Here is a 9,817-nt window from a genome sequence, read left to right on the forward strand (position 1 = left end):
TTACATGAATAGATGAACATGAGATGATCACAAATTTTAAGTACAGTTATTAAGTGTTATCAGGTCAGTAATCCTAATTACTAATATTTCTATTGATAATTGTCAAAAAAATAAAGAAGTTTACACTTTATCGTGCACTGGTAATACAATGATAATAACTAAATATAGCATCAAACTGAATTTAAAATTTAACATAAATTCCATTTCAAACTCACATTTACATTAATATATTAAACCGTAGCTATTTTAGAAGTACTTTAAATTACATAGCAATTACCACCGCAGGTTCAGAAACCACTAGGTACTTGGAATCGTTGAAGTACCCTTGAATACCACAAAGCAATAGCTTGTTTGTCTTCCTTTAAAAAAACCTGGATTTTTACAAATACAGATACTCATCTTTGTATTGAAATCCGTTGAAAAGAAACTTAAAACATCTTTAAATAATATGAAACATTTTTAAAGTGTTCTGCTTGAAATGTGTCTTTATATCTTGGTACTGTGCCCTGCGGTTTCACCCGCATTGCTTCGCTCCTGTTGGTCTTAGCGTGATGATATATAGCCTTATAGCCTTCCTCGATAAATGGGCTATCTAACACAGAAATAATTTTTCAAATAGGACCAGTTCCTGAGATTAGCGCGTTCAAACAAAAAAACTCTTCAGTTTTATAATATTAAAAAGTATAGGTTTGAGTTAAAAATGATGTTTTAATGCAAGGAAAATCATTTGAAACGGGATCCTCCGAAATTCATACCTGTAAGTATTATATTTTTTGTGGTAAGAGATGAACGAATTGTTTTCAATACATTGCGCGCTGCTAAATCCCACCTGAAGTCCAGACACAATAATTGCGCAATGTACAGCTTCTTTTATTTTCACAACTATACCGTCATATTTTTGCGGAATTTTCCTTCAGTGTTACGGGAATGTTATTTGAATTAAAATTTGGTTAGAAAAATATATCTTCCGGAATAAATGACATTATCATCAATCAGCCTCCAATTATGATAAGTGAGCCTGCAGTGTATTTTAATTTTGGATTTCTGGTGAAATATTTTCGTCGTCTCTGACACTGGTTATCGTTTTCTGTAGTTTTCTGTCCGTGATAAAATGATATAATTGCTAAAGAAATGTTTTCTAGTGAATTGTGTTACATGAATTGGAAAGTCGATTTAAAAGTTTTCAGATCACTTTACTCAATCTTAAACTCATATTTTGGCAATGATATACGACTTTTTGTAAATAATATTAGGTAGTTCATGAAATTGTAAACTTGCCTACTTACTCATTACCTACTACTTTTCACAACATAGAGCTAACAAAATTAAAATTTATTTTCCTTTCAAAAGTATCTAATACCACACTAATACTAAGAAGTACGGACTTGAGAAAGGAAAACAAGGCCGAGTCCGCCACGTGGAAGTGTTTTCTTAGATTTATAAATAAGTTTCTATTTACATTCCTTCAAAGGTTATTGAGAATCAGCTGAGAGGCTATTTAATGACATTCTGTTTGAGGTATGTTCAACCGATTTCAAAAAAGGGAGGTTCTCAATTCGACTGATAGTTACCTCAGAACTTTCGACTTGTTGAACAGATTTTGATGATTCTTTTTTTTTTTTCAAAGTTTATGCCTATCTTGTCGGTCCCATTTAAATTTTATCTAGAACTGCGACAGTTTAAAAGCAGTTTAAATTTTAATGTCTTTGTAGAAAATAATTACATTATGCCTTGCCTGGAATAGAACGCTCAGGATATAAGGCCGACCTTTGCATTAAATTAATTATTGTGTAATATTTATGTTTCATTTGCATCTTTAAAATTCATCTTGTCTTTCTATTTCTTTTAGATTATTTCTGATTTTTATCAAGAGGATCGAAACCTTCTCAAGATAATACCTAGTGCTAAACTCAATAGATCTTAACCAGAACACTGTGTCTGAGTTATCTAGACAGCTAGATCGAATTGTCTTGCAAATAGACAAGATGGTGATATTAAATTGTTTCCTTTGACTAAATTCTTGGCTTAATCGACAAAGGTCCATGTTATAGGTTTTGTTGAACTGCTGTTATATGGAGTATAATAATTTGATTTTTAGACAGATAGATAGATAGATATATAATTCTTTATTTACAGACACAGAATTAACATAAAACACAGATAGAAGATAAACAGAGACAAATATGTAGAAATGGCGGTCTTATAGCTAGGTAGCGATCTCTTCCAGACTGCCATTAATATAAATAAAGAGATTTCAAAGAGTATGAAATCATACCCACGTATGCGGAAATAAGAGCGTTGGGTAAAATACAATTTATATGATGTTTGTTACGATTTTATTAAAAAACATCTTTGATTAAAAAATGCCAGTAGAAAGCATTTTGCTACATCTATTTCAAGTGCGGGCAGTACTTATTTTCTCGTTACTATGGCAACCAATCATCTTATCTTAATATTATATGTATATAAATCTCGTGTCACAATGTTTGTCCTCAATGGACTCCTAAACCACTTAACCGATTATAATAAAATTCGCACACCATGTGCAGTTCGATCCAACTTGAGAGATAGGATAGTTTTTATGAAAAAAAACGTAAACATGTAGGTACCACGGGCGAAGCCGGGGCGGACCGCTAGTATTATTAGAAAGAAAAATGTTATAAAAACTAATCTAAGTAAAAACTAATTCAATAAGGAAGTACCCAAAGGAAGTACCTTAGAAGTAAAAGGTTCTTACAATTTACCCTTTTCTTTTATCTTTGTGAAACATGACGTCCCTTGGCGATTTATTTTTAAAATAACTCGCTGTTTAATAATATTTGTCTTAGATTTTTACCCTGTAATATTATTTTAAAACGAAAAAAAAAGAAATCAGTTACAGGAATAAATTAGAACTCTTAAAAAGTGGTCTTATAATTTTTTATGTTAATATTAATATGTTCGTGAAGCGTGAAGCGAAGGGAAATATTGCGGGTGGAAAGTTTTAGACTACCATATAATATTCTGTTTAGTATTATTTTTGGCTGTCTGTATGGCCGTTGTTAGTTGCTTTATTTTAATGCTTCTATCAAATATCTTGTACCAGGCTTGTACCATATTATTTCTTCCCATTTTATTAGTTCTTATTTATTATTAGAGAGAGAGAGCCTCATAACAAAGGGGATCCTATAATTGTGCGGTTCAATGCAACATAATATCTAACTAAGTATATTATGTAAAATTTTTTTAAACAAATAAAGAACATTTTTATTTTTATTTTTTTTATAGGTCTACCTTATTTATGTAACCGATAGCTCCGACTTTGACCTTTGGTCTCTAAAATGACCAGAAACGCATCACGGAAACATAATTCCAATGAAATGCTACATAAACCCCATACAAATGGACCGGCCGTTTATTCTGTACGTTAAATAAGCCGGAAAAATAAATACGTCTGCCATTTTCGATTACTTTATGAATACGTGATGTTCAGTGGTTTTGCAATTTAGTGGTACGGAGTGGAATTTATTTTGTTAAGTCATTTTGGCGGGAATATATTTTGTACTGGTGATGTAAGAGTTATTGTAGTGTGCTTATTACAAGAACTACTCGTAGTTCGTCATACAAAGCTGCTGTCGCTTTCCGTCCCTATGTATGCTTAAATCTTTAAAACTACGCAATGGATTTTGATACCTTTTTTTTTATAGATAGAGGGATTCTTGAGAAGATTTTAGTGTATAATTTACTCTTCACTCACTCTTTTAAACTAGCTGACCCGACATACGTTGTCCTGTCTTCGCGCAAATTGTCAAATCTGTGAATTTTATGTACATGGCCGTTATATTTTTATCTACCATTTTCTTAATTTTAGGCGCAAATTTCTTAAGTTTTTCTTTCATTAGGCCCTTTTCCTCGCAATAACGAACACTTCAAAATCAGAAGTATCGAAATTGGTCCAGCAGTTCACGTTACGTGATCGTTAAATATGGATTCATTTTTATATGTAGAAAAGATCCTTCTTTTTCAAAACAATTGTGTTTTGTGTGTGTTTTGTGTGTTTTGAATTAATATTATAAATGCGAAAGTTACTAACTCTGTCTGTCTGTCTGTTACTCAATCACGCCTTAACTACTGAACCAATTTGCATGAAATTTGGTATAGAGATATTTTGATACCCAAGAAAGGACATAGGTTACTTTTTACCCCGGGAAATAGGATAGGTTTTATCCCGGAAATCTCACGGGAACGGGAACTATGTGGCTTTTTCTTTGACTGCGCGGGCGAAGCTGCGGGTGGAAAGCTACATAGTCATTTATAATTGTTACATGACACAATTTCCCCTGTGTCAATCAGTGAATTATAAATAGTTGAAACCTTTCATACACGGATTGCGTTTAACGTAAACAAGTCAAACAAAATTCTAATCCCGTCGGAAGATAAATAAATAATATCAAACGAGTAGGTACGTCATCACATAAAGTTTTAAATTGCTATTTTCAATTAGTGTTTTAGTGGGCTACATAATTTTTAAGAGTATCAGTATGTTTGGTTATTTTTAGATATTACAACCTGACTGTGATGAAAAAAGTGAAGTCCCCTAGTGGGGTAAGGGGCAGATGCATTATGCAATATGCATACAGTTTCACTGATCGATTTTCTTTAGGGACAAGCAGGAGATCAGTCTTCCAACCCTGTCACGAGACATTTTTTGTTTCTTTGTCTCCACCGGGAATCGAACCCTGGACCCCTCGTTCCTACGCTCACGCGTTAATCAGTTAACTACTTTACCAAGGAGGCAGTCAATATGATGAAAAGATGGTAATGTTTTTGTGTATGTATGGTTGTATCTCATATTATAATATATGTAAATAATATGGGTGTGCGCTGAACTGTACACGATTTGATAGATTTTGGCTTGGAGATGATGGAAATAATGTACAATAGAGAAAGCTTTGTAATTTAAATCTGAAATTATAAAAAAAATATCGAATCTTTTGAAATTATTTTTCCGAGCGGAAAACTCCAAAATGAAAAAGATAAATTTAAATTGAGTCAAGATATATTACTAGTACCCTGATTTAAATATTTACAGACTCAGATTAGATATTATTAAATTTAATTTTGAAATAATTCTATGATTATAATAAATACTTCAATATTGAGAAATTTTTAAAGAGTAAAAAAAATCGATCACGAGGCGGTATTCGAACGTATTTCGCTAGCAAAATAAAAAGCATTAATTGTTTGAATGCTATATAACTAAATATCTACTTCACTATTGTGTTTCCATCTTTGTTTTCAAAATTTCAACGTGGCGAGCAAATTTAGAATTCTCGGAAATGTATTCTCTCTGACACTTCCGCCTCCTGAAAGCTGTCTTTATCGTGAGGAAGTTGAACTGTGAAGTTGAACCAATTTATTTTTGACACAATATCTTTGGACATTTCTTCATAAACTATTACGGAATTATTAATAGTGGGTTCTCTCAGTAAATAGTTTCGTTAAAAAAAAAACTTTCTTCTAAAGACCTACTTTTCAGATGTTTGTTTTAGCATTGGAAAACGCCCTATTAGTGGAAAATGATATTATAAATTTGGCATAAAAAGTAACAAAATAATAAAAACTATGTGGAGTAACTACTTATTTATGAGAAAATGACCCACGAAGTGTTTAATATTATGTAGACAATAAAATATTACTGTAGATTGTATTTTTGGTTTTATAGGCTTCAAAGTTCAAAAAAATGTGTCGATGCGACTCGCAGCAAAGAAAGTTTGAATTTGAATTTGAATTTGATATTTCACTAAAAGTTATTACGTCAAAATAAATCTATACTAATATTATAAAGGCGAAAGTTTGTATGGATGTTTGTTACTCTTTCACGTAAAAACTACTGAACCGATTACAATGAAATTTAGCACACATATAGAGGGTAACTTGGATTAACACATAGGATAGGTTTTGTCCCGGAAATCCCATGGGAACGGGAACTATGCGGGTTTTCCTTTGAAAACGCGGGCGAAGCCGCGGGCGGAAATCTAGTAAAAAATAAAATTATGCTAACGTTATATTCAAGTGCTATAGTTAATTCGAAGCACGCGTGACCTGCGCACCGTGTTTACTAAATAGCAAATATGTGGAAATATTCTAAAGGAAACTACCGAGATGAGATGAGGGCTTGACAGATCAGTGAAGCTGTTCAGCATTTCTGTTTCGTTCCTGTGAACCCTTTTTTCCGCTGACTCTCATTGTGTTGCAGTGCACGAGTCATAACTTCGATAAAACTGCGTTTAAAAAAAGATCGTAAACCGTACAGGGATACCTATAGAATGAAAGAAAGAAAAAAACATTTAGAATGCGCCCAACTACGTATTATTATTGAAATAATAATATAGTGTGTGAAATCTTGAGGATATGAACAGTTAGATTTAAAAAAAAAAACGTACATAGATTTAATTGTAACATGTTTCATAAAAAATGCAATTGACTGCAGTACTTATGTGTATCTGTCACTCAACTATGTATGTCTAGTGACTAATATTTAAACTAAGTATAATATACTAATTACCATCTTCATACTTTTGTAAGAAAATAGAACCATTTCTTTATTATTATAACGTCAACAATATATTTTATAGTATACAACCACGGGTAATATAAAGCATGTGTAGGTACTAGGTATATTATTTTAATTTAATCTGGTCCTATTTGCTTCACCTTTCTTTTACTAAAGCAGTAACAAAAATTAATTTTATTTACAAAAATATTTTCATTATAATAATTTAGTATCTGAGTTCTGACTCCTAAACTATGTTCTGTTCATTTTACGTAATAGACGTTTATGCGACCCGCATGATTTTCCCGCGTGTTTATCCTAATAGAATGTAGTCACACGATTTCTAGGGAAAATCTCTTCAACAGAATAATAATATTACATTAAACCGCTTTTCGATTTAATGTAAGGTCTATATGGAGGAATATAGAGACGGATTAATACTTATTTGAGAAAGTATATTTCAAATACTGTAAGTGCTATTTAAAATGATTCGAGGATGAATCGCATAGAAATATAAATTATTAGTTCAATGTAATTTCTATTTTATAGTCTAAATACTTTCTGTTAACATGATTTGTTTATCAAACATTTAAAGTTTTGTTTCATTAAACATAATAATATTTTCTATTATAATAAAAAAAAATAATTTGGAAAATCCAAAAGTGCACGCCTCATAATTTTTTTTTAATAAATATTTATTAATTATTATTTTTGTTTATTTAATAACAATTAAACCACATCGAATCAGACCCTGAAAAATGAAAGGGTTCTATTCCTGAGCATACTCAAGCGTAAGAGAAAAAAAAAGACTCGGTTAGTAAAGTATTTCGGTCGCTATCGTGTTAACAAGAAAAAGGATCCGCACATACAGACACGGACGTCCAAGACAGAACTTTTTTAAACTGTTTTTTAAAGTGTAACTTTTATTACATCGTCTCAAACTTTTTGGTCTGTGTAGCGCATGTCGCGTGTATCGCGGCTGCCGAGTAGGTATACCTACTCGGCAGCCGACCGTCACGCGACATGCGCTACACAAAGCAGTGTTCGGAACCGTTCGAACAGTTTCACTTTTACCGTGGTTTCATAAAACCACACAACATTTTTAACTAGTTTAAATAACAAAAATGACATCAAAAATATCATGAACGTTAAAAATAGTGTTTTTTCTTAATATGTGTGTGTATGTATTATCTTACAAGTGCAATGTATGATACATAAAGACATTTTAAGTTTGAAAAATCAGATGTTTTGCGCGAAGTGACAGTAGTACCCACCTCAACGCTTCGCTTATGAGGCGTGCAAAATTGGTTGTCTGTAAAGTCGGTTTACTGGCGATAGTTGAACGTGACAACTGACAACGTCCGATTGTGCTTCTTTGTCGCTCGTTCCGCGCTCTCGCTTGCATTTCAAGCCTTATATGGAACGCCTCAGAGCGAGGTAACGCCGCATGAGTCATGTTTTTTAGAGCGTGCAGCTATCTATCGAATTATAAGACGTTGTCACGTCAAAAAAATTATTCACATAGCCTCAAAAAAAAAACAGCAGGTTCTATGGAAATAATAATAATGAATTAATCTGTATACAATACACAAAAAAAACAGAAACACTTGCGTTCATGTACTGATAATTCTCAATCTGATTACTACTGTTTTCTAAAATAAACAATTCCAAACTGCCAATGTACTAAAGATATCTATCGACAGCTTCGGTGCTTCAAAGAAATGGATTTCCATAGCACCTGAACCGCTTGTTGATGCTAATTTTAAATGTTCGATAGAAATATGCGCTATAAGTGAACGTCGCCCACAAGCATCCGTGTTACTCATTGAATTTAATTATGTATTGTTTTTAAAGTATATACAATTATACATATTAATTACTAGCTGTGCCCTGCGGTTTTACCCGCAGTGCTCCACTCCTGTAGGTCTTAGCGTGATGATATTATATTATAGCCTATAGACTTCCTCGATAAATCGGCTATCTAACACCGAAATAATTTTTCAAATCAGACTAGTAGTTCCCGAGATTATTATAATATATAGCTAAGACCAACAATGCGGGTAAAACCGCGTGGCACAGCTAGTGTAACATATACATGAAAATATAATTTATTATATGCATTTTATAAAAGTTCCTAATACTGACGATACTGCAATATTGCTTGTTTTTGTATGTATTTCTATGAATATCATAGAAACTGTTTGTAAAATAACGGAAAAGCATTGCAATAACATTTACAAGAGATTTTAATAAAAAATAGTGGTGTCATTTAGTCGATTTGTTTCGGTATCGATAAAATATTCCATCACAACTATTTTTTTAAATGAATTGTAGAGGAGACAGTTCAACAAACTTGTTCTTGTTATTTGCAAAGTGGTGAACAGTATAATTTTTTTATTATGTGCCACTAAATAAAATATATCTATCCTTAAATAAAAATTTAATCATTCACTGACTTTTAGCATAAAACAACTGCGAAATAAAACTTACATGCAATTTATATCTATCTTATTCTGTATCTATTTTTATCGACATTTGTAACAACACTAGTTGAAACAATCCCGCCATTAAACGTTTCACTGGAACACATTAGACACTGTTAAATACTGAACGCATCATTAGACCCATGCACATGTAACAATACTGTCTGCTGTTTATAGAACTGCATTTGATGGGTGTGCATCTGTTAGGGTGCGTATACATGTGATACACATGAAATATTTGAAACAATGTACCATCAGCGTGTTTCTGCATAATAACGATAGGGCCTTCAACAATGCATGTCATTCTAGAAGTCGAAATATTTTTCGGTTAGCCTTACATAAATAATAGACTCTACATTATGATTTTACAAGCTTTCCGCCCGCGGTTTCGCCCGCTTTGTCTAAACCATAATAAATTATATATACTAAAACCTTCCTCTTGAATCACTCATCAATCTATTTAAAAAAACCGCATCAAAATCCGTTGCGTAGTTTTACAGATTTAAGCATACATATTACATAGGGACATAGGGACAGAGAAAGCGACTTTGTTTTATACTATGTAGTGATGATGAAGAGGCTGGCAAACCTTGTATCTCTATCGCATTGCTGATGTTTATGGGTAGCTATTAACAAATTAGGTCTTTAATAAATAAAAAAGAAAACAAAAAAGAGCGCGTGTATCAAGCAGACGTGTCAGAAGTGAAACTTCTTTGGTAAGATTCCAAGATACCAATCGTCGCTTTCATGACGTGACGGTATTGCTATGACGCGACCTTGAAATTTTAACAAATTTTAT

The sequence above is a fragment of the Colias philodice genome, chromosome 8 (assembly GCF_061535455.1).
Source record: "Colias philodice isolate Cphi_HAF_F1 chromosome 8, ilColPhil1 Martin Lab GWU primary, whole genome shotgun sequence".
In the NCBI taxonomy this organism is placed as follows: domain Eukaryota; kingdom Metazoa; phylum Arthropoda; class Insecta; order Lepidoptera; family Pieridae; genus Colias; species Colias philodice.